Below are 24,139 nucleotides of genomic sequence, written 5' to 3'. Positions count from 1 at the left end.
GATGACAGGGCAGAACTGAGAAAAGGCACCAAACCACATGGCTGAACATGGATAGATTATGGGTTAATTTGCTTGTAAGAGCTAGTCAGTAATAGGCCCGAGCTAATGGCCAAGCAGTTATGATTTATATAAGCTTCTGGATGATTATTTAATAAAGGCTGCAGGACTGTTGGTGAGATTTGTCCCAACCATGGGCCAGGCGGGACACAGAAAATCTTCCAGCTACAGGTTGGAATTGCTTCTCATCTTCTAATGTGCATATGTTTTATCAAGTCCAAAAAGGCTTCTACTGCCTGCTTACTTGGTCTAAGCAGCATAATGTTACCAGTGTTGCAGATTAGCATGATACCTTGAGGAAGAGGCAGGAGATCAAGATCTCTTTGAACTTATTTGTGAAAGAGATGGAGAATGAATATACCTTGAGGTAGAAATATAAAGATGTACTGCTGGCATTGCCAGATGAAAACAAATAGGTTTTGGTAGTCCTTATGAACAAGATTTTAGAAAAGCATTTGTGAGATCTCTATTTGCTTACCAGGTATCAGGAGATATGTTTATCTGCTCCAGTAAAGAAATGGCATATCTGGTATATCAAGTGCAATGGAGTCACTTCTTCACTCAGTTAAGTTCATCAGAGTCAACAGTCATTCTCTATAAATGAATGCTCTATCATGGAGTTCCTCAGAAGTTTTCTACAGATGCCAAATAATAGTCAAAGGGACATGTGATAAGAACTATTACATCTGTATCTCTCAAATCCTTGATGGTGGCATTAATTTTTGTATTCCTCTGGGAATGTGAAGTTGGTTTTGGTTTGCTGTCTTACTTGGTACAAGCAACTCCAATGATCTCCATTTGATCTTTCCAACCACAGTAGTCCTCAAATAACAGGTGAGGGAACAAATGTGGGGATTTTGCTGTGAACAAAAATTCCTGAGAAGAAGCTGTGTCTGGCTATGAACAAAAGACTCCCTGAAGGAGTCTCTGTCTGCAGAGACTGATGAACCAACTGGAATCTCAGTACTGCGGAGAGACTGAAATTTTGTAGGATCAGAGGCTAACTGCTTTGCCTTGGGCTAGTTTATGTCCCCTGGAACAGTCATTCCATGCCCTACTGTGTATCTGAACTAACACCTCATGATAAATAAGTTAAAAATCTCTTAGAAGCTATTGATTTAAACTAACAGCTCATGATTATAACTAAAAACTTTTCAGAAACTATTAACTTAGCAGAACACTAGCTTCTACCAGTCCAAGAGCTAAGAATGTCGCCTGGAAACATCTAGGGCCTATAAAAAAGCTTTCCACATCTCCATGTACCCACATCTCCAGTGTGTCCACCAATGGATTTTAAACTTGTCTTGATTTATAATGTTCTTTGTTCTGTAAAACTATAAAAACTTTATGGAACTGCTTCCACATTGGAACATAGAGTTTTGGGGCAACCTGAATTTGTGTTTCTGGGCCATGGTCACTCATGAATTAATCAAGTCTTTTATTGATGTGAGAGCTGTTTCTTTTGCGGACATTGCCAACTTCAAAGGTTATGTATCTTAATTATACATTCTGGGACTGTGTAAAATACCACAGCTTGAATTTGGGGCCCCATTGTGAATTGGATCTTAGCTGCAATTCTTTCAAACTCCTGCCATCCATCAGCCCATACTTCAACTGGAAAGCCATGATGTTTTTGAGATCTCTCGGAACCCCTGTCAATTCAGAACCAATATCGATAGTTTCTTTTCCCCCAATGTATACCTACCCTAGAAAAAGCTTGGAGGTCTTTCTTAAGGATAATGGGGAAAAAGGCTATCAGTAAAACTCTACTTTTGAGCTGCTCAATGTGGGTGCTGGGAACTGGATTTGCGTCCTTTGGAAGAGCAGCAAGTGTTCTTAACCACTGAGCCATCTCTCTAGCACCAAGACAAATTTTAAGCAGTGAATCTGCTCAAACATTCTAATTACCCTGAGCCTTAAAAACCTTTCATTAACACTAAACCAAGGGCTATCAGGCATCCCCAGCTCCTTCTCAATAGGTTATCATTTGACAAATACTTCAGTAAACTCTTGATGTCTTAAAAAAAAAAAAAGTGTGAGCCTCAATGTTAACCCTTGAAGCTCTGCTCAGCGATCTCATTACAATAAACTCAGACTGATTCAGTTTTACATTCCTTCTGCCATTACCCCATAAGCCTTAAAATGCACTCCTACACATCTCCTGAAGACTTGTGCTTCCCATTCTTTGGAAATACGGCATACCTCTTCATGCACAACTCTTTGTATCTTACCTCTAGGGGCCTATTTAGCCTGGAGTCTAGTTACAGGTCCAACAAAATGATTGATGGGCCCTGAGGAACATCCCCATTGTCTGTTCTGTCATCTCTGTAGGAAAGGTCACTGCTTGCTCCATGGATGTGGCAGGATTTTTCAGAAAGAAAAACATAAGCATCTAGAATTGTTAATGCCTCACTTTTCATCATTGTTTGTCCATGGTTTTATGTCTCCACCATATAAATAACTTGAGAGAATTTAAACCATACATGGCTTTGTTTGTTGGTGGGACATTTTCTCAAAAACTGCCCTTGAGAACTAACTAGAGCTAACTTGCTCAGCAGGAATTTTGCTGTGCCTTTTGTAATTGAATGTTCTTGGGTTCATGTTTGGGACCAGAGACCTCTGACATGTTTTCTAATGACTTGAAAGTATGTGTGACATGAAAGAAAGGTGGTCTCTTTGTGGGGAGGGAAGAGGCCAGAAAGAACGAGTAGGATGGCTGGGGAAAGGTAGTGAGAAAGGGCTACGGAAACCCAATGGACTCTGAGGAGGTTTGAAAGAAAATGGACCCCAAAAGGAGGGGCACTATTAGGAGGTGTGGCCTTGTTGGAGTAGGTCTTGTTAGAGAAAATGTGTCACTGTGGAGGTGGGCTTTGAGGTCTCATATATGCTCAAGACACTGCCCAGTGTCTCAGGCCACTTCCTGTTGCCTGCAGGTTGTAGGACTCTGAGCTACTTCTCCAGCATCATATCTACCTGCACATCACCATGTCCTACCATGACAATAATGGACTGAACCTCTAAACTGTAAGCAAGCCCCTCCCCTACAATTAAATGTTTTCCTTATAAGAGTTGCTGTGCCTCATGGTATCTCTTCACATCAATAGAAACCCTAACTAAGTCTGTCTTCACAGGCTCAGTGAGGTAGATGTTAGTATTAGTGTTAAGTCTGGGGCAGATTCCTTGGGCTGAGTTTGAACCTTGTTGTCCACACCTAAGTGAGTCTGACTAGGGAGCCAGATCTAGTTCTTTCTCCTCAGTGAGGAGCTGAAGGTGACTGGGCAGAAAGGACCCTGTCTAGTTCCCTTATCCTCAGCATGCCCCACCTTGGCCATTGTCATGGCTTTTGTCCTCACAGTGAGTTCTTGGCTTTTTGTCTTGGTGTAGGAAAACTGCACTGTGATGGGTAAGGTGTAACCCAACTTTCTCTGCATGGATATGTCTCCTCCTATGAATCATTAGCCAGAAAGCCCTTCACTTTGTATGGCTTTTGGAGCAAACTCAGATTGGGTAACCAGTTATCTCTGGACCAGATGTTCGTCATGGCCTTGAGAAAGAGGTCTGCAGATGAAGAGGTAAGTGACAGGTTGTGTAAGCAAAGGGTGGTCTTGGCAGCGTAGAGAAGGCTTCAGGATTTATATACCCAAATGGCATCCAAAGTAAGCATAGGGCCTGGCACAAGTAGGCATGCCTTGGGATTTAAACAAAGGAATGAATGTAGGGAGGCAAGTATTCGAGAAGAAAGTGGGCCTGAGAGGGTGTGGACCTGAGGCTCCTGCATATAAACTGAGTAGTAGGTATGGCAAGACCTCAGTGTCCTGGTAAAAGGAGCCCAGTAGACACTGAAAGCAGGTGTCTGATCCCAGGAAGGGCCTATAATGACCAAAGTGGCACAGGGAAGGCCATGCAGCCCCTGCTTAGCAGAAGTGCCTCTGCTCAATGAACACAGAATGTTTCTTTTAGGTGTAGGATGTGTGTGTTTGGGGGATCTTGGTGGCCCTGAAGATGACTGTGGCATCCATAGGCCACAGTGACTAAAGTGTCATAGAGTAGAAGGCAGAGGAAGTTGGAGAAAGAACTAGGGGCTTGGGAGATGGGGATGAGGGGGGAATTCCCTTAAATCACGCTGAAGCCATTTTGATTCCCCCACTCTAGGGGTCAAGCCTTAGCTTCAAGCCAGGGCTGCACCCTGGGCATGGGAAACAAGCTACCCCCACAACTAGTCTTGGGGAAAAGAAAATAACAGAGGGCATGGTGAGTCCTGGAGCTGGAGACCTTGAGGCCTGGAGAGCAAACAAAGACTGTTATTCAAGACCTATTACCTGAGCTGAAGCCCCAATAAGGGCAAAAGGAGCCTGCAGGGCAGTACCAACTGCACAAAGATGGCTACTGTGCCAGGCCCTGATCTGAATTATACTCCGAAGAGTGGGCTTTTAAACATGGGGCTCAGCATGCCCTGAAGCTAGGGTGGAGCCTGGCACAGTCTATTTAATGGAGCAGTCACTGGCTTGGCGACTATCCAAATACAGGGCAAACGGAATTGAGCTCAGTGGGCCCCTAGTACTGCCTTCTATGCCAGACACAGACTTAGACCTGTGCCTGACCCGGTGGCAGGCCTCAGCCCCTTGTGGTTATTGTGGGGCACTCAGATTTGGCCAACAGAAGCTCCTTACCCTCGTCTTGGTGTCTACAGGGTAGCCTGTGCACACCTTCAACTACCACAAGGAAAAGGTCAAATTGAACACCCTGGGAGTACAGGAGAGGGAGAGAAATAGACAGTCACGGGTGTATTTGTCCCCAGGAGTCAGCAAACTGTGAAGAGAGTGCCCTGGGGAGTGGTGAAAAAGACTGACAAAGTCCAGCAAGCCTCCATGGTAAAAGTCTTAGAGAATGCAGGGCCAGAGGGAACATGCCTCAACCCCGTGAGAACCATATATGGGAAACACACAGCTGACATTATGCTAAATGGAGAAAAGCCTGAAGCAATCTCAGTGATGCCAGGAACAAGACAGGAACCTCGTTCTTTTTCCACGTTTTGCTCAAAGTACTAGCTGGAGTAATAGGGCAAAAGATGAAAACTGAAGGGATAAAAATAGATTAAAAATCAGTCAGACTATCCCTATTTGCCGATGATATGATACTATACACTAGAAACTCCAAGAATTCTATCAGAAAACTTCTAGAAATCATGAGCAAATTCAGCAACAAACTTGCAAAAATCAATAGCTTTTAACACACTAACAACAAACATACAGAAAAGGAGATTATAGACACTCCAAACCTGTGAAGTAAGAGACGAGAAAGTCACAAGAAGATGGAAAGACATCCCATGCTCATGGATTGGTAGAAACAAGATTGTGAAAATGACCATTCTACTAAAAACCATTTACAGATTCAGTACAACCCCAATCAAAATTCCCATATCCTTCTTTGCGGACATGGAAAAAACTATCCTAAAATTCATATGGAACCACAATAGACCACAGGTTGTCAAAACAATCCTGACCAAAAAAGGACAATGCTGAAGAGATTACAATTCCAGATCTTAAGATATATTACAGAACCATTATGGTGATGTATTGTGTCCCCAATAAATTGTATACCCTAATAAAATTTATCTGAGGGCCGAGAACAGAACAGCCACTAGCTTAGACACAGAGGCCAAAAAATGGTGGCACACACACCTTAATCCTATCACTTGGGAGGTAGAGATCCATCCAGATCTCCGTGAGTTCAAGTCCACACTGGAAACAGCCAGGCATGGTGATACACACTTTTAATCCCAGCACTTGAGATCTCATGTCTTGCTTGGGAAAAACACACATGCCTTTAATCCCAGGAAGTGATGGCAGGAAGCAGAAAGGAATATAGGCATGAGGACCAGGAACTAGAGGCTTTTAAGCTTTAAGGCTTTTAGCAGCAGTTCAGCTGAGATCCATTCGGGTGAGAACTCAGAAGCTTTCAGTCTGAAGATTGGTGGAAACAGAACCCGATGAGGAGTTGTTGAGGTGAGGTTAGCTGTGGCTTCTCTGATCTTTCAGCATTCACCTCAATACTGGGATCTAGGTTTTTAATTAATAAGACTGCTTAGAAATCTGCATTACAAGCCATAGTTATAAAACCAATATGGTCCCAGCACAAAAACAGACATGTAGACCAATGGAACAAAAATTAAAGACCCAAACATGAGCATGTACTAAAATTCAGCAACCTAATATTTGACAAAGATGTCAAAAACAAGCCGTGGAGGGGGCGCTGGGGGGAAGTATCTTCAACAAATGATGCTGAGAAAATTGGATATCATGCAGCAATAATGAAATTATACCATATCTATCACTTTGGAAAAGGTAACTCCAAATAGATCAAAGACCTAAATACGAAACACTGAAACTGCTAAAAGAAAACATAATCAATACCCTACAGGTGTTGGATATAGGTGTAGGAAAGGACTTTCTGAGTAGAATTTGATTTGCCTAAGAGTTAAGGACAACAATTGGCAAGTGAAGCCTCATGAAACTAAAAAACTTCTGCATAGCTAAATAAACAATCACTCAGGTGAAAAGGAAGTCCACAGAGGAGGATGGGAGAAAATCTTTGTTAGTTATACATGAGATAAAGGATTATTATCCAGAATATACAAATAACTCAAAAAATCAAAGAGAAAAAACAGCCTAACAAACAAATGACCCATTTAAAAAAAAAAAAAAAAGCCTGAGACCTGAATAGAAAGCTCTCCAAAATGAGACAAAATGGCTAATAAATACCTCAACAAATGTTCATCACTCTTAGCAATTAGGAAAATGCAAACAAAAACTTTCAGATTTTGTCTTAACCCAGGTATACTAGCAAAGATCAATGGAACAACCAACAAATTCTGGAGGGAATTGGGGGAAAAAATTGAACCCTCATTCACTGTTGGTGGGATTGCAAGCTGTACAGCCAGCATGGAAATCAGTGTGGAAAATTCTCAAAAAGCTATAAATAAATCTACTATAGGACTCAGCTATACCATTCCTTGGCATATGCCCAAAGGACTCAACACTCCACTCCACAGACACTTGCTCAGCCATGATTATTGTGCTCTAATCACAATAGGTAGGGAATTAAAAAACAAAACAAGGGTTGGGGATTTAGCTCAGCAATAAAGCGCTTGCCTAGCAAGCACAGGGCCCTGGGTTCGATCCTCAGGTTAAAAAAAAAAAACAAAAAAACCAAGAAACCAAGAAAACCAAACAAACAAAAAACCCAAAACTAAATGTCCTACAATCAATGAATCTGATATATGTACACTATGGAATAATATTCAGATGTAAAGAAAAACAAAATCAGAAACATTGTAGGTAAACAGATGAAAGTAGAAAAATATCATATTGAGTGAGGTAACCCAAATCCAGAAAAACAAACTGAATGTTCTTATTGGAGGCTCTTAGCTCCAAATTGTTAGATGTGAGTACATAGTCTGTAGTAACTCTAGAAACCAGGAAAGTAAGCAGAACTACTTCCAGATAGGTGTTTGGGGGAGCAACAGAGAGAAATAATAGGGTACAGGTCTGATCAGGGAAATGGGAAAAGGGAAGGCTCTTTAGGGAAGGGGAGGACGGAAAATATAGAAGGAGAGAGGTTGGTAAAATAACAATAAGGATGTCTAAAAAAGTGATAAGGAATTATACTATTAGCTATTTTAAAAAAACCCTCTACTACATGTAACTCTGTGTATAAACATATAGTTTTAATGAACTTTTCTTGTCTGGGCTGATGGTGCTCCCTCCAAGAGCCAAAGACCATTTAACAAAACCCCAATACCAGATATGAGAAGCCCTCTTTCGAGTTGTTGGCCAGGGTTGTCCAAGAGACTCCTGAAACAACAGCCTATTGCTGTTGCCCCCCCAGAGGTAGAAGTGAGTCTCTATTTTTGAAGACACCATATACTTCAGAAGCAGGGCTCAGACACCTGTGAGCTAGACATGACCTGAATGGTCCCTCCCTAAGGACTACCTTTCATGATACCAGAAGAGGTCATGCAAGCTTCTAAAGGAGGGAAACAACCAATAGTCCTACCCAGCTATGATGCCTATGGACATCAATGACCAGCATGGCACAATAACCCTTATAATGCAGTAGTGGCACACATATCTTGGTGGTAACCAATGGCTTTCTAATTGGACTTAATACCTAATCAACAACAGGGAGAGTATGTCTGGTACTGGAAACCTAGCTAACTACTCAGTGCTAGTGAAGTCATGGTTATTGAAAGAGAATCTATAATCACTAATTTACCAAACAAGTACAATCCTTATCAATAATCTATAAACATTTGTCCCAATACCCACAGATAAATGGAGATAAAAACCATCATCAAGGAAATTTCTCTTTGCAAAAGATGGAGACCACTGCAGAAAACCACAACCGATCAGAATGCAGAAATGTAGAGTCCTGTAAGTGCCAGTACTTACTTAGCAGGCCAAGGTTACCTGATACAGCTGGTGAGAGATGAAAACCAGGCACAGATTGGAAGGGCCACAGCAAGACTGAGGCTGGGACAAGTTTATTCCAAGCAACCAGACTTTTTATACCCTTACCTGAAACAGAATATAATGGTGGTTGCCAGGATCAATACAATGGTAGTTGCCAGGATACTATGACATTTGCAAGCAATACAGGGTACATAAGATTAATGTCTAAGACCAATTGCCAGCCAAGTTTCTATATGCTTCCTTGACTTCTAGGAACAGAGCAGATGGAATGCTTCACTACCTGCGTGAGTGCCTTGGTTTCCCAGGAACTGAAAGACACACAGTGCCTCATGAGCCATGGAATCTAACCTGAAAAATTTATGATGCATGCTTCTCAAGGCAGCTAGACCAGGTCAATGCCATGATTCTCTACAGAGCCCCACCCCAATAGATACATTTACAAAATTCTCCTGCACCTAAGGTTCAGGGAACATTGTGGAAGAGGGAATTGAAGGAATGTAAAGGCCAGAGGACCAGGGAGTTTCCTGTGAGATTGTGTCTTTAAGTAACATCTGAAGCAGCACCTATAAAGTCTTACCATCATGACTACCCAGATGTGAGTTAAACAAGGATGATACCAAAGAACATGAAAAACCAGACAAGAGAAAAACACAAGGCCTCAACCCTACAGGAAGAACTACAGGTAACAGAGAAAAGCTGAGGATGGGAGATGTGCCCCTCCCTCAGGGAAGAGTACATCAAGTGGTTGTCTATTGCCAAATGGTCAACCCTAAATACATCCATACAGGTAGCATCATACAGACAGAACAGGTTGTATTCCATCTCCCTCTCTACAATTCAGTAGAGTGCCATTTATCACATTCTCAGCACCAGCATCCAAGGGACAACATATTCTAATGTCAAAAATGCATATCAAAGCATGTCCTTCAGGAATTATCCCAGAGATTGAACCCTCAAGAGATCATCTCAATAAATAGGTATGAAAAGGGAGGAAACATAAAAGAAGATGCAAAAAGAGCAACCTTAATTTCTTAAATGCCCAAGTATTGCTCTGGAAGAAGCAATTCCTTAAATTTCTTAATCAATATTATACAATGTTTATGCATCTACAGGTACCATTGTATATAAATACATAATATTGACATAAAATAGACATTTTTTACTTGGACTATAGACTTATAGAGCAATTTCATTGTGCTATGATGCTTATTTCACATGGAATTTGAACTGAGGATGCAAGAGGAGTGACCATGCAGAGATTAATATCATATACAGTTGCTACATTTAGTTTAAAGCTGGGCTGACGAAATATGGCTTGGACATGTATAACAATCAAGTACCTTGCAATAATATTTAGACATATTTATTTCAATATTTATGGAACATAAAAACAGAGTTGATTTTTAAACGAAAAGAGCTTACAAGTCACCTACAGGTGCTTCCAGGAATGTTACTTCTCTATAATATCATCCACTGTGCCTGAATTTGTTGCTATTACAGCTAAAGGCTAAAAAAAATAAAATATTACTAATAAAAATTTGAAAGCCCACATATTAATAGTTATTACCCACACTCTGTAACTGAAACTTGTTTCTAGGTAACAATACACTAAGGCATGTAGAGAGCACATTTTTTTGTTTGTTTGTTTTGTTTTTTGAGACAGAGTTTCTCTGTGTAGTTTTGGTACTTGTCCTGGATCTTCCTCTGTAGACCAGGCTAGCCTTGAACTCACAGAGATCTGCCTGTCTCTGCCTCCAGAGTGCTGGGATTAAAGGCATGTGATACTACCACTCAGCCTAAGAGCACAAATTGTAATTATAACTTTTTTTCCCTTGATTTTGTATTTAACATGAAGCCAGTAGTAAGACTTTTCATCTAATGTTTTTAATTTAAAAATAAAGATCTGGAGCAGTCAAAATAGAATCTGTTAGGCTGGACAATGAGGAAAGGTAATATGGATTCAGAAAAGGCATAGGGTTGTCCTCAGCTCTTTGAGTCCACTTTCATAGTGGGATGGGTGCTACAGAAAGAGGAGTGAAGGCTTTCTCTTTTCTATCCAAATCCTGACCATAGGATGATTTACTTCTTTGTGTGTTGTATACTAAGTTATAGTAAAGTCAGAAATGAACTGGGTAGAAACATTTTTCTTCAAAGTCTGATCATTTATTTGTTACTCTTAAATCCTTCTTCTTGACTGGACTCAGAAGTAGAACCTCTCAGAAGGACAGCCTTTGTCTCTTGGCAATCTGTTCCCTGTGTTTTTCATTCTCTTGGCCAAGAGTTTAACACATTCTGCAGCTGCATCCTTGTTTGTTTTTGTCTTGTTTTGTTGGTTGTTGGTGTTAATTTGTTTGTTTATTTATGTATTTGTTTTATGTGTTGTTTCTTCCAGAGTACTTTGGCATTTGTGTTACAGGATGGTGGAGTAAGAAGATGCTGATGTTGTGTGCTGGGTTCTTACCTTCATTATTGAAAGGCTGTCTGACAATATATTGGCAAAAATTATCTTCTTTAGAGAGATTAAAAAACTTGTGGATTCTGTTAGCTCTTTTGTGCCCCAACTGTATAGGATTGTTGTACCAGTTAGTTCTCCTCCTCTTCCTCCTTCTCACTGTTTTAAAAACAAACACAAAAAACCAAGAAACAAAACTCCCAACAAAAGAACAATAAAAAGGAAATGAAATACACCAGCAAAAGATCAATAAGAAAAAAGAAAATGCCCAAATAAAGCAAAATGAGTAAAAATGTCTGCAAAAACATCAATAAGTTTGTTTTGTGCTGGCCAACTACTCCTGGGCATGGGTCCTTCCCTGAAGTATGGTAACTACATCCCATGATACTATATTGTAGAAAACAAAGTTTTCCTTTGCCAGTGGGTATCAATTGATGATAGCTTCATTGTTAGAGGCAGAGGTCTGTCTTAGTTTGGGTTAATATTGCTGTGATGAAACACGTGACCAAAAAGCAAGTTGGAGAGGAAAGTGTTTATTTGGCTTATATTTCCACATTGTAGTCCTTCATCAAAGGAAGCCAGGGCAGGATCTTAAACAATGCAGAGACCTGAAGGCAGGAACTGATGCAGAAACCATTGAGGTATACTGTTTACTAGCATGCTCCCCAAGGCTTGCTCATCTTGCTTTCTTATAGAACCACCCAGGACCACCAGCCCAGGGACTAGCACCATCTACAATGGGTTGGGCCCTCCCCCATCAATCACTAATTAAGAAAATACTCCAAAGGTTTGTGTACAGCCCAGTATAATAGAGGCATTTTCTCAATGAGGGTTTCCTCCTCTGAGATGACTCTAGCTTGCATAAAGCTGATATAAAATTAGCTAGCATGGAACCCGTATCCACTTCTCTCTTTCAGTGGTGGGACCCCAATGGCTTGAATCTACGCAGGCCTTGTGTGTGTTGTCATAGTCTTTGTGAATTCACTGTGCATCAGTCCTGTTTGCCATTTAAGACTGAGTGCTCCAAAGTGTCTCACTCTTTGCACATTGTTCAGTTGTGGGCCCCTGTGTTAGTTCCCATCTACTGTGAAAAGGAGCTTTTCTGATGATGGCTGACAGAGGAACTGACCTATGGGTATAGTGTGTGTCTTTAGGAATCATTATACTGTTATGATCTGATGGGGGAATGTCTTTCTGTATGCTATGAATGTGTTGCTCTGATTGGTTGATAAATAAAGCCATTTGGCCTATGGCAAGGCAGCTTAGAGGCAGGCAGGAAATTCAAAGAGAGACAGGAAGAAGACAGGGAGAGACACCAGCTAGCTGTCCAAGGAGCAATATGTAATGAGATGCAGGTAAAGCCACAGAACATGTGCCAATATATAGATTAATAGTTATGGGTTAATTTAAGATGCAAGAGCTAGTTAGCTAGCAAGAAGCCTGAACCATATAGTTTAAAAATAATATAAGCCTTTGTGTGTTTATTTGGGTCTGAGTGGCTGCGGACCAGGTGGGACACAGGAAAACTTCCAACTACAATGATCCTTTAGGAGAATAATAGCAATTGATTTCCCCCTAGGTCCATGGCTTATCCAGTGCTGTGGGATGTTCTGTATGTCAAATGTGTTGCTCTGATTGGTTAAAATAAATAAAGTGCTGATTGGCCAGTAGCCAGGCAGGAAGGATAGGGTAGGCAGGACAAGGAGAAGAGAATTCTGGGAAATGAAGGCTGGAGCAGAGAGATGATGCCAGCCGCCGCCATGGCAAGGAAGATAAGGTACTGGTAAGCCATGAGCCATGTGGCAAAGTATAGATTAATAGAAATGGGTTAATTTAAGATAGAAGAACTAGATAACAAGAAGCCTGCCACAGCCATACAGTTTGTAAACAATGTAAGTTTCTGTGTGTTTACTTGGCTGGTTCTGAGCATCTATGGGCCTGGCAGGTGAGAGAGATTTGTCCTGACTATGGGCCAGGCAGGAAAACTCTAACTACAATCCAGTCTCAGGTTCTTGGCTATTTTAGCAATGCCAGGTATGGACTTCATCTCACAAAGTGGGCCTTAAATCCACCCAGACATGGTTGGTTACTCCCATAACATTTGTGCCACTGCTGCAGCAGTGTGTTTTTCAGGCAGTTTACTGTTGTAGGTCATAATGTTGGTAACTGGGTGACCTTGATGATTACCTTTTCTCTCTGGAAGTGTGCAGAGTACCTTCCAGTACTATGAACACTATCCATTAGGGGTGAAGCTCCTGGTTAGGAGCAAATTAAACTTCTCCACGTTTGATGACATAGGTAAGTGTTTTCCTCAGCAATAGGTCCTTACCATCAATCAAATTGGTCACCACTGTTCTGCCTGTATGTGACCTGAAGTGACTTGTGAAAATGGTTCACTACTTTCTTGACCTTGAAAATCATACAAAATAAACAAAATTAAGAGTTTCAAATCTTCAAGTCCACTTTAAGTGCACCCATGAAACTGTCCAGGCCATCAAGGGTATTCATATCTGAAAAGCCACCAAAGTATTTGAAAGGTGTCACTTTCAAGAAGCAATATGTGCCCAGACCAAACATGGAGCTGGACACAGTGTCAGTGGCCCCCAAATGGTGCTGAATTATTGTTGCACAGGTTTAAAAATGCAGAGAGTAATCCTGGACTTAAGGGAGACATTTTTGTTCATTCAACCTGGTGATGATGCCGAAGAAATGGAAAGAGAGAGAGAGAGAGAGAGAGAGAGAGAGAGAGAGAGCGAGCTGATAATGGATAATGAATTCTCTAGTTGAAAATAAGTATGAAAGTTGGTATGTGGTTTTTCAGGGTAGTAGATGTATGTTATACAATCCCTGTGAATCCAGAAGTTCCACACATGTTCTTCCAGGCACATGGATATATCTCCTACCTTTGTGCTAGCCTAAGACTGTGTATTGGAAAACTACACCCAAACCTGCACCCAACAAATCAATCCTCTGAGATGCTACATCATTCAAAGAAGCCTCCAATAGATCATAAATGGTTATGTTAGTGAGTTCTCATGAGGCAATGAAACAAAAGGGCAAAGAGGGATAGAGAGCAGCTGTCCTAACACATGGAAGACACTGATGTGAAGGCAAGTGGAAAAGTGCTTCCAATTTGGTTTTGTTTATGAAAATTCAGATAAATGAATATTATGGGAAAGGTAATCTCATCTTATCTGAAACAATGGTAAAATTTTGGGAAGAGCTGCTAAAAAATAGCAAACAATATTGGAAACATCAAAAAGTTTCTTAACTCAAGGGAATTCTTTGAGGTTTAGTTGAGGTCTGACCACTTTCCAGCAAGGCTCTGTGGCCACCATGGGTAAAACAACTAAATTGAGCAGAATGTAAAGTCTTACAACCAGGGTGGATCTTAGATTTAGAGACATGTACCTCTTGTGGAGCTCAGAACACAGCTCCCCTGATAGTCAAGCCCACTCGCTGAAGTTTGACATGGAAAGTCACAAGCAGGAGTAACTTCTCATGAAACCAATGCTGAAGCTAAGAATTAGTGTACATGATTTCAAGAAAAACAGGCCCCACCAAAAAGATAAAAAACCAGGAATTAAAAAGATACTTTTACAGTAAAGCCTTGAACTTTTTGTTTTCTTTCTTTCTTGGTACTGAAGACCAAAAATGGCAGACCAACTGCTGAATTCTAGAATTCTGCTATAGCCAGGGGTCACTGACTACTATGATGTCAAAGTTCTGAGGTTTATGCTGTAGCTGAAAAACTCATACACTTGTCTGATTTTCTTTCACTTTTTTAAAGCTTCCAAAATTAATTTTTATCTAGACAATTTTAGATACAAGTGCAATTTCAAAAATCTAATGCAGGAATTCCACCCATCTTTTGTCTGGTTTGCTACAGATGGTATGTATCCCCAAAACTGAAGCACAGTATTATAAGCAGATGTGATAAAATGGCAGGCATTACAGCTTGCACTCATGTGAGAGAGCTCCTGATAAGGTAGGAAGCCAAGCAGCATGCAGAAGGTCCCCTCTTGCTCTCTGATAATAATGCTCCTGCAAAGGCTCATGACAGACTCACTAAAACAGGGGCCGAATTTCCAATGACAGGACAGCTGTCCTAGAAGCCCAGTATTTTAAAGTCCGTCTTCTCTCATTGTAACACTAAGGGTTAAGCTTCTAACACATGAACCCTTGAGTGCCAAGTCATATCCAATTACAGAACCAGGATGTCAATATTTATACTATTAGGACACAGGACAGTTGTTTATATGCTCCCTTTACAGTGACACCAATTGTCTCTTCCTGTTGGCCTCCCTGTAATTCCTAGCAACCACTTATCCATTCTCCATTTCTGTTTTTTTTTCTTTTCAGAATGATGTGTAATCAGAACCATATGGCATATTTTTCATTCTGCATAATTAGAGATTCATTCATATTATTGCTGGCATCATAGATTATTTTTGTCTTTGTATCTCTTAATTGTATTGTATGCAGTTTCTTTAATTGTTTGGCTCTTTGAATGACTGTTGAATTGTCTCCAGCTTGGGCCATTATAAATAAAGTTGCTATATAAATTGATGAACAGATATTTTCTCCTGAAGGCCATAATAAATTAATTTTTTAAAAACCAGTACCACCTTGCTCATGGTGACCAGTATATACATTATGATGGATTTTCTCTTGGGTATTTATACTGCAATATTTTTATACATGTAAATGTTCCATCAGGACTGAGAAAATCAGAGAATAGAGCTTAACTGGACATACATGCTAACATCTCTGGCATCTTGACTCACAATGAATTTATATTTCCTGAGAATCAGCTATGCCCTATAGTTATGAAGAACAAAGGATTTAGGCAGCATTAACCTGTATTTCTCTATACTTTAATGTTTAGATTTTGTAACTATGGCTAAAGCACCTAAGTCAGTTGTGAGGGTTAATATTGTCAACTAGACAGGGTCTAGAATCATCCATGAGCCAAGCCTCTTGGTACTCCTCGAGGGATTATTTAGACTAGGTTACTCCTGGGCATGCCTGGGAAGGGCCTCTTGATTTAAAGTGTGCACTGCAAATGAAAGGCTTCTGTTGTCTCCCTGTTTGCCTCTGTTACTGAGTTCTCAGCCTCACCAGTACTAAGACAGCCACCGTTGGACTACCAGATAGTATCCTGTACACGAGTGTAATAGCTGGTTAAATTGCATGATTTTAATGATTGTAAAAAAAAAAGGTGGGGTGTAGCTTAATTGTTCAGTGCTTGCCTAGCATGTGCAAAGAAAGCTCTAGGTTCAATCCCTATCACTGAATACATGGGCATGATGGCTCATATCAGTGATATGAGTGATATGAAGCTGGCTTCAGAAAGGAACAAAGACAGCAAATGTAAAGCACAAAATTACTTAGCTGTTTCAGTTGGGGTTTGTAGAGTTGAATTTAGGTAATCAATCCACAAGCATCAAAAGAAATCCAGTTTTTTTTTTTTTTTTTTTTTTTTTTTTTTTTGAGGAATTTCATGGGTGTTGAGGCCTTTAAAATATGCTGAAGAAAAAAAAATCAAGCAAAAAGGCAAATAGTATAATCATTCTAAAGATTGCAATGGTAATGTAGGCATACGTAGTATACTGTAGTTACAAAGTGGTTAAGAACACTTGCTGTTCTTACAGAGGATCTGGCCTTAGTTCCAACACTTACATGGTGGCTCACAACTCCCTAACTCATTCCCAGGGATCTTCTAGCCTCTGCTAGTATAAGGTACGCATATGGGACACAGATATATATGTAGACAAAACACCCATAATTTTTTTTTTTTTTCTTTTAAGTACAGGAGTTCTCCACTGTCACACTCAGAAAGGGCTGGATCTGGTGGATGAAGGCCATCCATCAATGTTACCGAAGTGTGTCATCTTCTAGAACTTCCTGTCCTGCCTGGAAGAAGTCAAGAAAAGGCCTAGAAGGAGCTTATGGTGGACACCTACTGCTTCCTGATCTTGAGCATGGCCCTACTGCAACCCTGGACCGGCTTAGTTCAAAGTATTCAAGGACTTCACCAAGAAGATGGATGACACAGGGTGCAACTCAATTATACAGTCCTGTTCTTTAAAAAAGCATCAGGAGGACCATTCCTTTTACCAGGGCTTTAAGCTGGCCTCTCACTGGGCCTGAAGTAAACTAAGGCTTTCCCTAGAGCCTGGGAGGATGCCATTAGCAAGCTCTTCCCATAGTAGAACAAGCAGTACCTGAAATCTGTAATGAACCTGTTAGAGCTGAGTCCGAAGCACCTTAAGATCCCAGACATGAGTCATATAGCCACAAGCGTGCATGTGCGCACGCTCTTGCACTTAAAAATAAATGTTTAAAAAAATAAACTTAATGTGGTACAAGAATGGTTTTGAGTTCAAACCTGGCTGAGTATGTAATGGAGGAGAGAAACAGTTAATGTTTAAATAATAAAGTATGGTTCGGTTTTCAGTTTTATGCAGGAGGCATAGAATTTCAATATATAACATTTAGTCAGGAGATCAGGGACACTGACAGAGGGTGAAGACAGTGAAATCATGCTGCAAAGTCCTTGGTCCTTATAGATTTTTATCTTGAAACCAAATTATCGGAGACATGTGGTAGCCATCTTGAGAGGCTTTTAATAGCTTTTGAAACATATGAATACATTAATTGTATACATGAGTGTGGCATAGTGTTAAGGTATTTCCATACAGACAGCATTAGTCAAACAAGCTCTTCTCCTCCTTCTCTACCCTCCTCCAGCACCCTTACCAACACTTGCTAATTACTATTTCAAGTCATCAAGTTTTCGCCTCTTGTGAAAGAAAACATGTAGTCCTTGCCTTTTTGTCCCTATTTTATTTGACAAAGTAGTGTGGTTCTACCTGTTTTACTGCAAATGACAGATTTCTCACTTTATGGGTAATAGCACACTTATTTTGTAGTTTTACTTTGCATTTCTCTGATGCCTGAAGATTTTGACTTTTTTCATGTATTTGTTGGGAATTTAAATTTCTTGAAAAATATCTATACAGTTCATTTGTCCATCTTAAAATAACCTACCAAACTTGTTGAAATTTGCAAGTTCCTTATCCATTATGGATATTAAACTTCTGTCTTAGCTAAGGCTCTGTAGAGGACCAGAAACAATGGGATAAAAATATGTATACACATATAACATATCTATTAAAATTTATTAAATCAGCTTACCTTGAAATAATAACAGCTCGGTCACACCTGAGAGGCCAAGTGCCTGGCAGTTGTTTGGTCCTGGGGCTGAGTGCTGAGCAGTCAGAGCAATCCCACAGTTGCTGTCTCACTGGAGAGGCTGAGAACTCAGTGCATGGGGGCTGCATGCTTCAGATGGCCCCATCCAGTGTCAAAAACCTGGGGACACTGGATTTGGTATCAGCAAAGGAATCCTTTTTTTTTTTTTTTTTAAATCTAGATTGCTACCAAAGGTGCCAGCCACCTTTGGGGTGGGTCATTCTATATCAATTAAGGCAATTAAGAAAATTCCACAGTGAAGCTCCCTACTCAGGTGATTCTCATTTTCTGCAAGTTGCCATTAAACTAACCATCACAACTTCTCCCCAAATAAACACTGACAAATGTTTTCTTCTATTCTGTAGGGCATTTGTTTCATTGTGGTGGTTATTCCCTTTGCTGTGCTTTTTAGTTGGATGTAAAATGCTATTTGTCAGCCTTTGCTGTTATTTCTTGTGCCTTGGAGGCCTGTCCAAAAACTAATGTCTGTACTGATACCGTAAAGTGCTTCCACTATGTTTTCTGATAGCTGTTGTGTAGTCTTACGTGACTTATTTGAACTTTGGCTCTCCAATTATCTGGAGCGGATTTTGTACAGGGATAACTATCTGTAAAGGGACAAGCTCACTGGGTAGCACTGCCCTTACATCAAACCTCCAAGGATCCATTTAAGATCCAAAATGCTGGCAGTCTCATTTCTGTACCTTTCCCAACCCCAGATTGTAGCAGGCCCACCCTCCCATTCCCTGACTTCAGAGAAGCTAGGGACGGACCTCTGTACTTTTAGAATCTATTCACCACTGATAAACCCTGCTAGGCATTAACAGTCCCTTGGAGGAATTTTCAGATTCTCCTACCGCCTGCCCCACAGTAATTCATCAAATCCAGGAAGCCTGTATGCTTAAGAGGTGCTGCCAGGGGATTCTTACACTTGGCTAAGACTATGCCTGAGGTTTAGGTATTTTTAATTTTTTTCTTTTCTTTCTTTTTTCTTTTTTCTTTTTTCTTCCTTCCTTCCTTCCTTCCTTCCTTCCTTCCTTCCTTCCTTCCTTCCTTCCTTTATTTTTCTTTTTTTTTTTTTAACTTTGTGAGACACAAGGTCTTCTATGTAGCCCAGGCTGGCCTCAAACTCAAGAGAGATCCTCCTGCCTCTGCTTCTGGAATGCTAGGATTGAAAGTATTTGCCTCAGTTGGGCTGTGGTGACTTTTAATCCCAGCACTCAGGAGGCAAAGGCAGGCGAATCTGAGTTTGAGTCCAGCCTGGTCTATAGAGTGAGTTCTAGGACAGCCAGGGCTACACAGAGAAACCCTGTCTCGAAAAACAAATTAAAAAGTGTAGACCGAGAGCACTGTAGACACCTGAAAGTCCTGTTCAGCTCTGAACTTCTTTCACAGGACAGGTGAATAAACCTTTCAAAGTATTTGCTGTTAGAAAGAAAGAGTACGCTGACACCACCTTCTTCGTGCAATAATTAATTATGTGTAATAGCTAGTGCCGACTCTCTCTCCAGTGTCGTTGTGAAGAGGGGGTTCTGGAGAAGTAGGAGCACCAGACCGGCAGAACTTTGGCAGAGTGTAACCAGAAGAGAGCAAAAATGGCTGTACCAACAGAGGCTTCAATGAAAAGACAGAACACAACGGGTCCTATGTATTTTAAGGTCAGTACAGAAAGGAGACAGCAGGCACAAATATTACAGACCTAGAATGCCATGCGCTGCAATGGTTAGAAAATGGAAGGGCTTTGAAGACAGCACACTACCAGCAAGGGGCTTTCAAACCTTGCCAGCACTAATGTATGGAACAGAGGGGATGAAAAGTGGAATTTACCTATAAATTGGCTATGGTGTGACATATATGACTGTCCCCAACAATAATAGCCAGTGCAGAAAACAGTATGTTGGTTCCTCAAAAAACTGAAAAAATTTTTTTATACAATCCTGCAGCGTATTTGGATATATGCCCCAAATGACTGAACACCTGGACTCGAAATATGTGCATATACAGTTACAACTGCATTATTCACACTAGCTGAAACATGGAAGCATCCCAAACATCCACAGATGGATAAATGGATAAACAAAGTGTGGTGGTTTACACACACACACACACACACACACACACACACACACACACACACACACCACACACACAGAGTATATTACATGGGAATGGATGGCAGAGACAGAAGCGCAGCATTATCAACGGATTTAATATGACTATATATGAGAAAGCAGGAAACACTGGTGCAGGGTAATTTATGCCTACAACTCCAGCACTAGGAAGGCTGAGTTAGGAGAGGCTGCAGGTTCTAGAACAGCCTGTGTTACATGAATTCCAAGACCAACCTGGGCTACAGTGGGGGGACCTTGTCTCAAAAAGTCTAAAATATAAGGAATAAAAGTTAAATTCATATAAGGTCTATTTTCCTTCAATAAAAGAATTGGAGAGAAAGAAAAGAGTCAGTAAAAATTCTTGTTTTCTTTAAAATTAAAATTATGTGTGAATGGATGTTTTGCCTGTATACATGTGCACCACATGTGTGCAATGCCAGAGGTCAGAAGACACTGGAAGTGGAGTTACAGAGGGTTGTGAGCCACCATGTAGGTTCTGGGAATGGAAACTGGGTCCTCTGCAAGAGCAGCCCGTGCTCTTACTGAGCCATCTCTCCAGGCTCCCACTGTTATGTCTTTTAGGAATAGCTTTTCCCGGATGACTGACAGGCTTTGATTCTTGGTCAGCTTTATCTGCAGTAACAAAATATTGAGGTACAGACAGACACTATTTCTTACATTGTGGAAGCCAGAAGCACCCCATGTCTGGATTCTGGTGAGGGCCTCTGTCTAGTTTGTAACAGTCATCTTCTCAATGAGGAAGATAGATATTAACACACGAACACAGGAGTCTGAGGGAACACAACACAGAAGTCTCTATTCATTTGGTCCCCATGAGCTCCAAGATAGAACCTCAGGGAACGGCCAGCTGTGCTGTCGAGAGAATGGAGTCCACATGCTATCAGGACGGACCCCAGTAGGGAGCTCATGGAGGTAACAAATGATACAAGTGAGCCTTCACAATTATAAAATGAGATGCTCAACTCAGAAGGGGTGTAAATATCTGGCCTACAGCCCCCTTGACCTAAAACAGGGTTTAGTAATTGTAATCCTCAAGACAAATCAGATCACTTGACTTTTGTTGTTGAAACATGTTTTTTATGCTAGAATAAAATTAAGGAAATAATTTTGGTTTAATACCAAACATTAAAAATTTAAAGTTTGGCTTCACTGTCTTACAATCATCTTATCTAGTTTCTTATTTTCTTCTGGAATGATAAAATAGCTACACAGGAAGCAAGCTTGTCCTTGGTGCTCATCCCTCTCCTCTCTACTGGCTGTGAACCCTTGGCCACTGTTGGCAGCATGTTCTCAACCCCAGGCCCGAGTTCCCAGCAGTTCCCTTGATTGACAGTGGACTCCTGCTTCTTTAAGGACCCCACACCTTGGGCTTCCTGCAGGTGGGACTGAGCCCTGGAAACTGTGAAGGTGCTGGGAAGGTCTCCCTGTTCTATGATAGACTGTGAATCTCCCGCTTTAACTATTTCACTCAAGCGTTCTTTCGAGTCTCCACCCCAGTTTACTGTCATCCTGACAAGTGTCTTGGCTGCCCTCTGCTGACAAAAGCTGGAAATCTCTGTTGCTGTCTGAGGCCTTGGCCAGGAGAATGAAGCTAGGAACACAAAATATGAAGATGCATCATAAAACCAAGTTAAACAAGGTTACATTTTTGGAAAATATTTTAAAAAGTCAAAATAATAATAACAAACCACAGCGAACAAAAACTGTCCTGATGAACAGTTTAGAGCCTCCTGCCCAACAGTAACTGGGTGATTAGAGTTCAGGTCTGACCCAGAGACCCACCAGGTTAGAGCTGCACCTTGACTTCCTACGAGAACAAGCTAGTCGCAAATTTTTTGGCTATCAGATGGAATACCTTTGTCCCAAGATGATTCTCAAAGTGAGAGGCGCACATCTATTTGGAACCACAGGCTAAATCTTTCCAACTCACTTCCAATAAAGTCAGCTTGACTCCAAAATGTATATTTAAATAATATAAAATCTTCAAGAGATAAGAAATGTTTAAGGTATACGATCAACTTCTAAGAATGCGATTTTACATAATTTAGTTATAAACTTGAAAATTATTATAAAGAGGAGCAGTGAAGGCAAAGGAAAATGGTGCTCAAGGTCATAAGAAACATGAGGTCAACACTACTAAGAGTCTAGGGGATCCTAGGAAAAGCTGGGCTGGGCTCTGCAACCACCTAGGTCTGAGGACTGCCACTCCTTGAGAAAACTCAGAGAAAATTGAAGTGAGAGTTTGCTGTCTGCCACCCCTGCACCCAAGAGCAATAATGGAGCAAACTTCACTACAGGATACCTCTCCTCTGCTCTAGCAATTCTCGTTTGGCTCCAACCTTGTACTACTTAAAAAATGACACTGGTGATGGGATGTTCCTTCAGTGAGTGCTCTGTGCTGCCGTTTGCTTGGTTGCCTTGGTGGTCAACTTCATAGCATGCTGCCCTAAATTCTTGCCTTTGGTGATGATCAGTGGCTGCATTTTGGCAACAGGGAACAATTATCAAAACCATCGGTTTAGGTCTTAGGATCCTTATCTGGGGCAAGCTCAAGGTTCGGTTGGTTTGGGATAGATGCAGAAATGTCAAACTTCATGCTGAATTACTTTGGAGCTGGGCGGTCAGTGCTAAATGCTCTCACAGTTTTGTTCATCAAAAGTGAAATTCTGAGTAACCCAAGCAGCGTGGGACAACACACCAATGACAGAGCCTGTGATCAACACAATCAAAGTCTCCTGTGCCATTTCCTCCCCTCCTGGGTGGACAGACTTTCTGCTACGGGTCACCATATTGTGACCTGCAGCCTTTCAGTGATATTTGAAATACTCTATGGATCTAAATTTGTGCCAATCATTTATAGCAAGGACCACAGCAAAAGAATCAGCAGCATATATGCAGGCACTAGTCAGTATTATTTAGACTATGTTTTTGCACACTCCAGTGGCATCTTTCTTACAAGTACAGTCTACTTTGTGGCCTATTGTGTAGCCATGAAATAGGCCAAAGCTACATCCAGAGGCAGTCTTACCAGGCTTTCTGTCAGTGGTGCTGTGGGCCATCGCCACCTGCTGCTGGTTCATAGCCCATCACTCACCAAGCGACATGATCAGCTTCCCAAATCACTGCCGGTCCTGGACTTGCTGCTGCACTGTGGGGTATCTTCATTTTCAAGGAAATACAGGGTCATACTACTTAATGATGATGCTTGCATTCTGTGTCATCCTGATAGGCCCTTGTGCACTTTTTCTGAACTCTAACTATTCACAGCAAGACCAGCAGATGGCAGCAGTAGCTACTTAGAATGCCTTTCCTGCACAAGCTAATACTGCTAGGCAGTCTGTGTAATAACACTGGCTCTCTGCCACTCTGGGAATGAACAGATAAATGACTGTCTACTCTGCAAACATGAGAATGAAGACAGACCGTGAAAAGCCCTCCCATGAGCTTTAATGCATGCAGTACTTCTCTGATAGCTCAAAGACATGCTGCACTCTTGGATCATCCTGTCTGGTTCCATCAGTGTCTACTTAGTGTTATGATCCTGAAAATAGGATGCAGTTTGTACAAAGGAAATTACCACCTAAATTTCTAACTTATTAATGAAGAGAAGCAGAAATAAATACTTTGTTGGTTGAGGGAAGGAACTCAGGCTTACCTTATGGAATTCAAGTTCAATGAAACCGGGCCCCTTTGTTAGAGAAAGTAAATGTCATGGTTGCTAACTGAATGTTTAAAGGCCAGCTCATTATTTTCAGTCAAAAATTATTTTA

The 24,139-nt window shown here is 41.0% G+C and overlaps 1 pseudogene; it reads left to right on the top strand.

Annotated features, from left to right (window-relative positions):
* Positions 1-3,596: 3,596 nt before the first annotated feature.
* On the top strand, positions 3,597-23,669 carry LOC118579536 (annotated as a pseudogene).
* The last annotated feature ends 470 nt before the right edge of the window (positions 23,670-24,139 follow it).

This window comes from Onychomys torridus, chromosome 3 (genome assembly GCF_903995425.1).
Source record: "Onychomys torridus chromosome 3, mOncTor1.1, whole genome shotgun sequence".
NCBI lineage: Eukaryota > Metazoa > Chordata > Mammalia > Rodentia > Cricetidae > Onychomys > Onychomys torridus.
The sequence above is the reverse complement of the archived record's forward strand: the minus strand, read 5'-3'. Positions and strand labels throughout refer to the sequence as shown.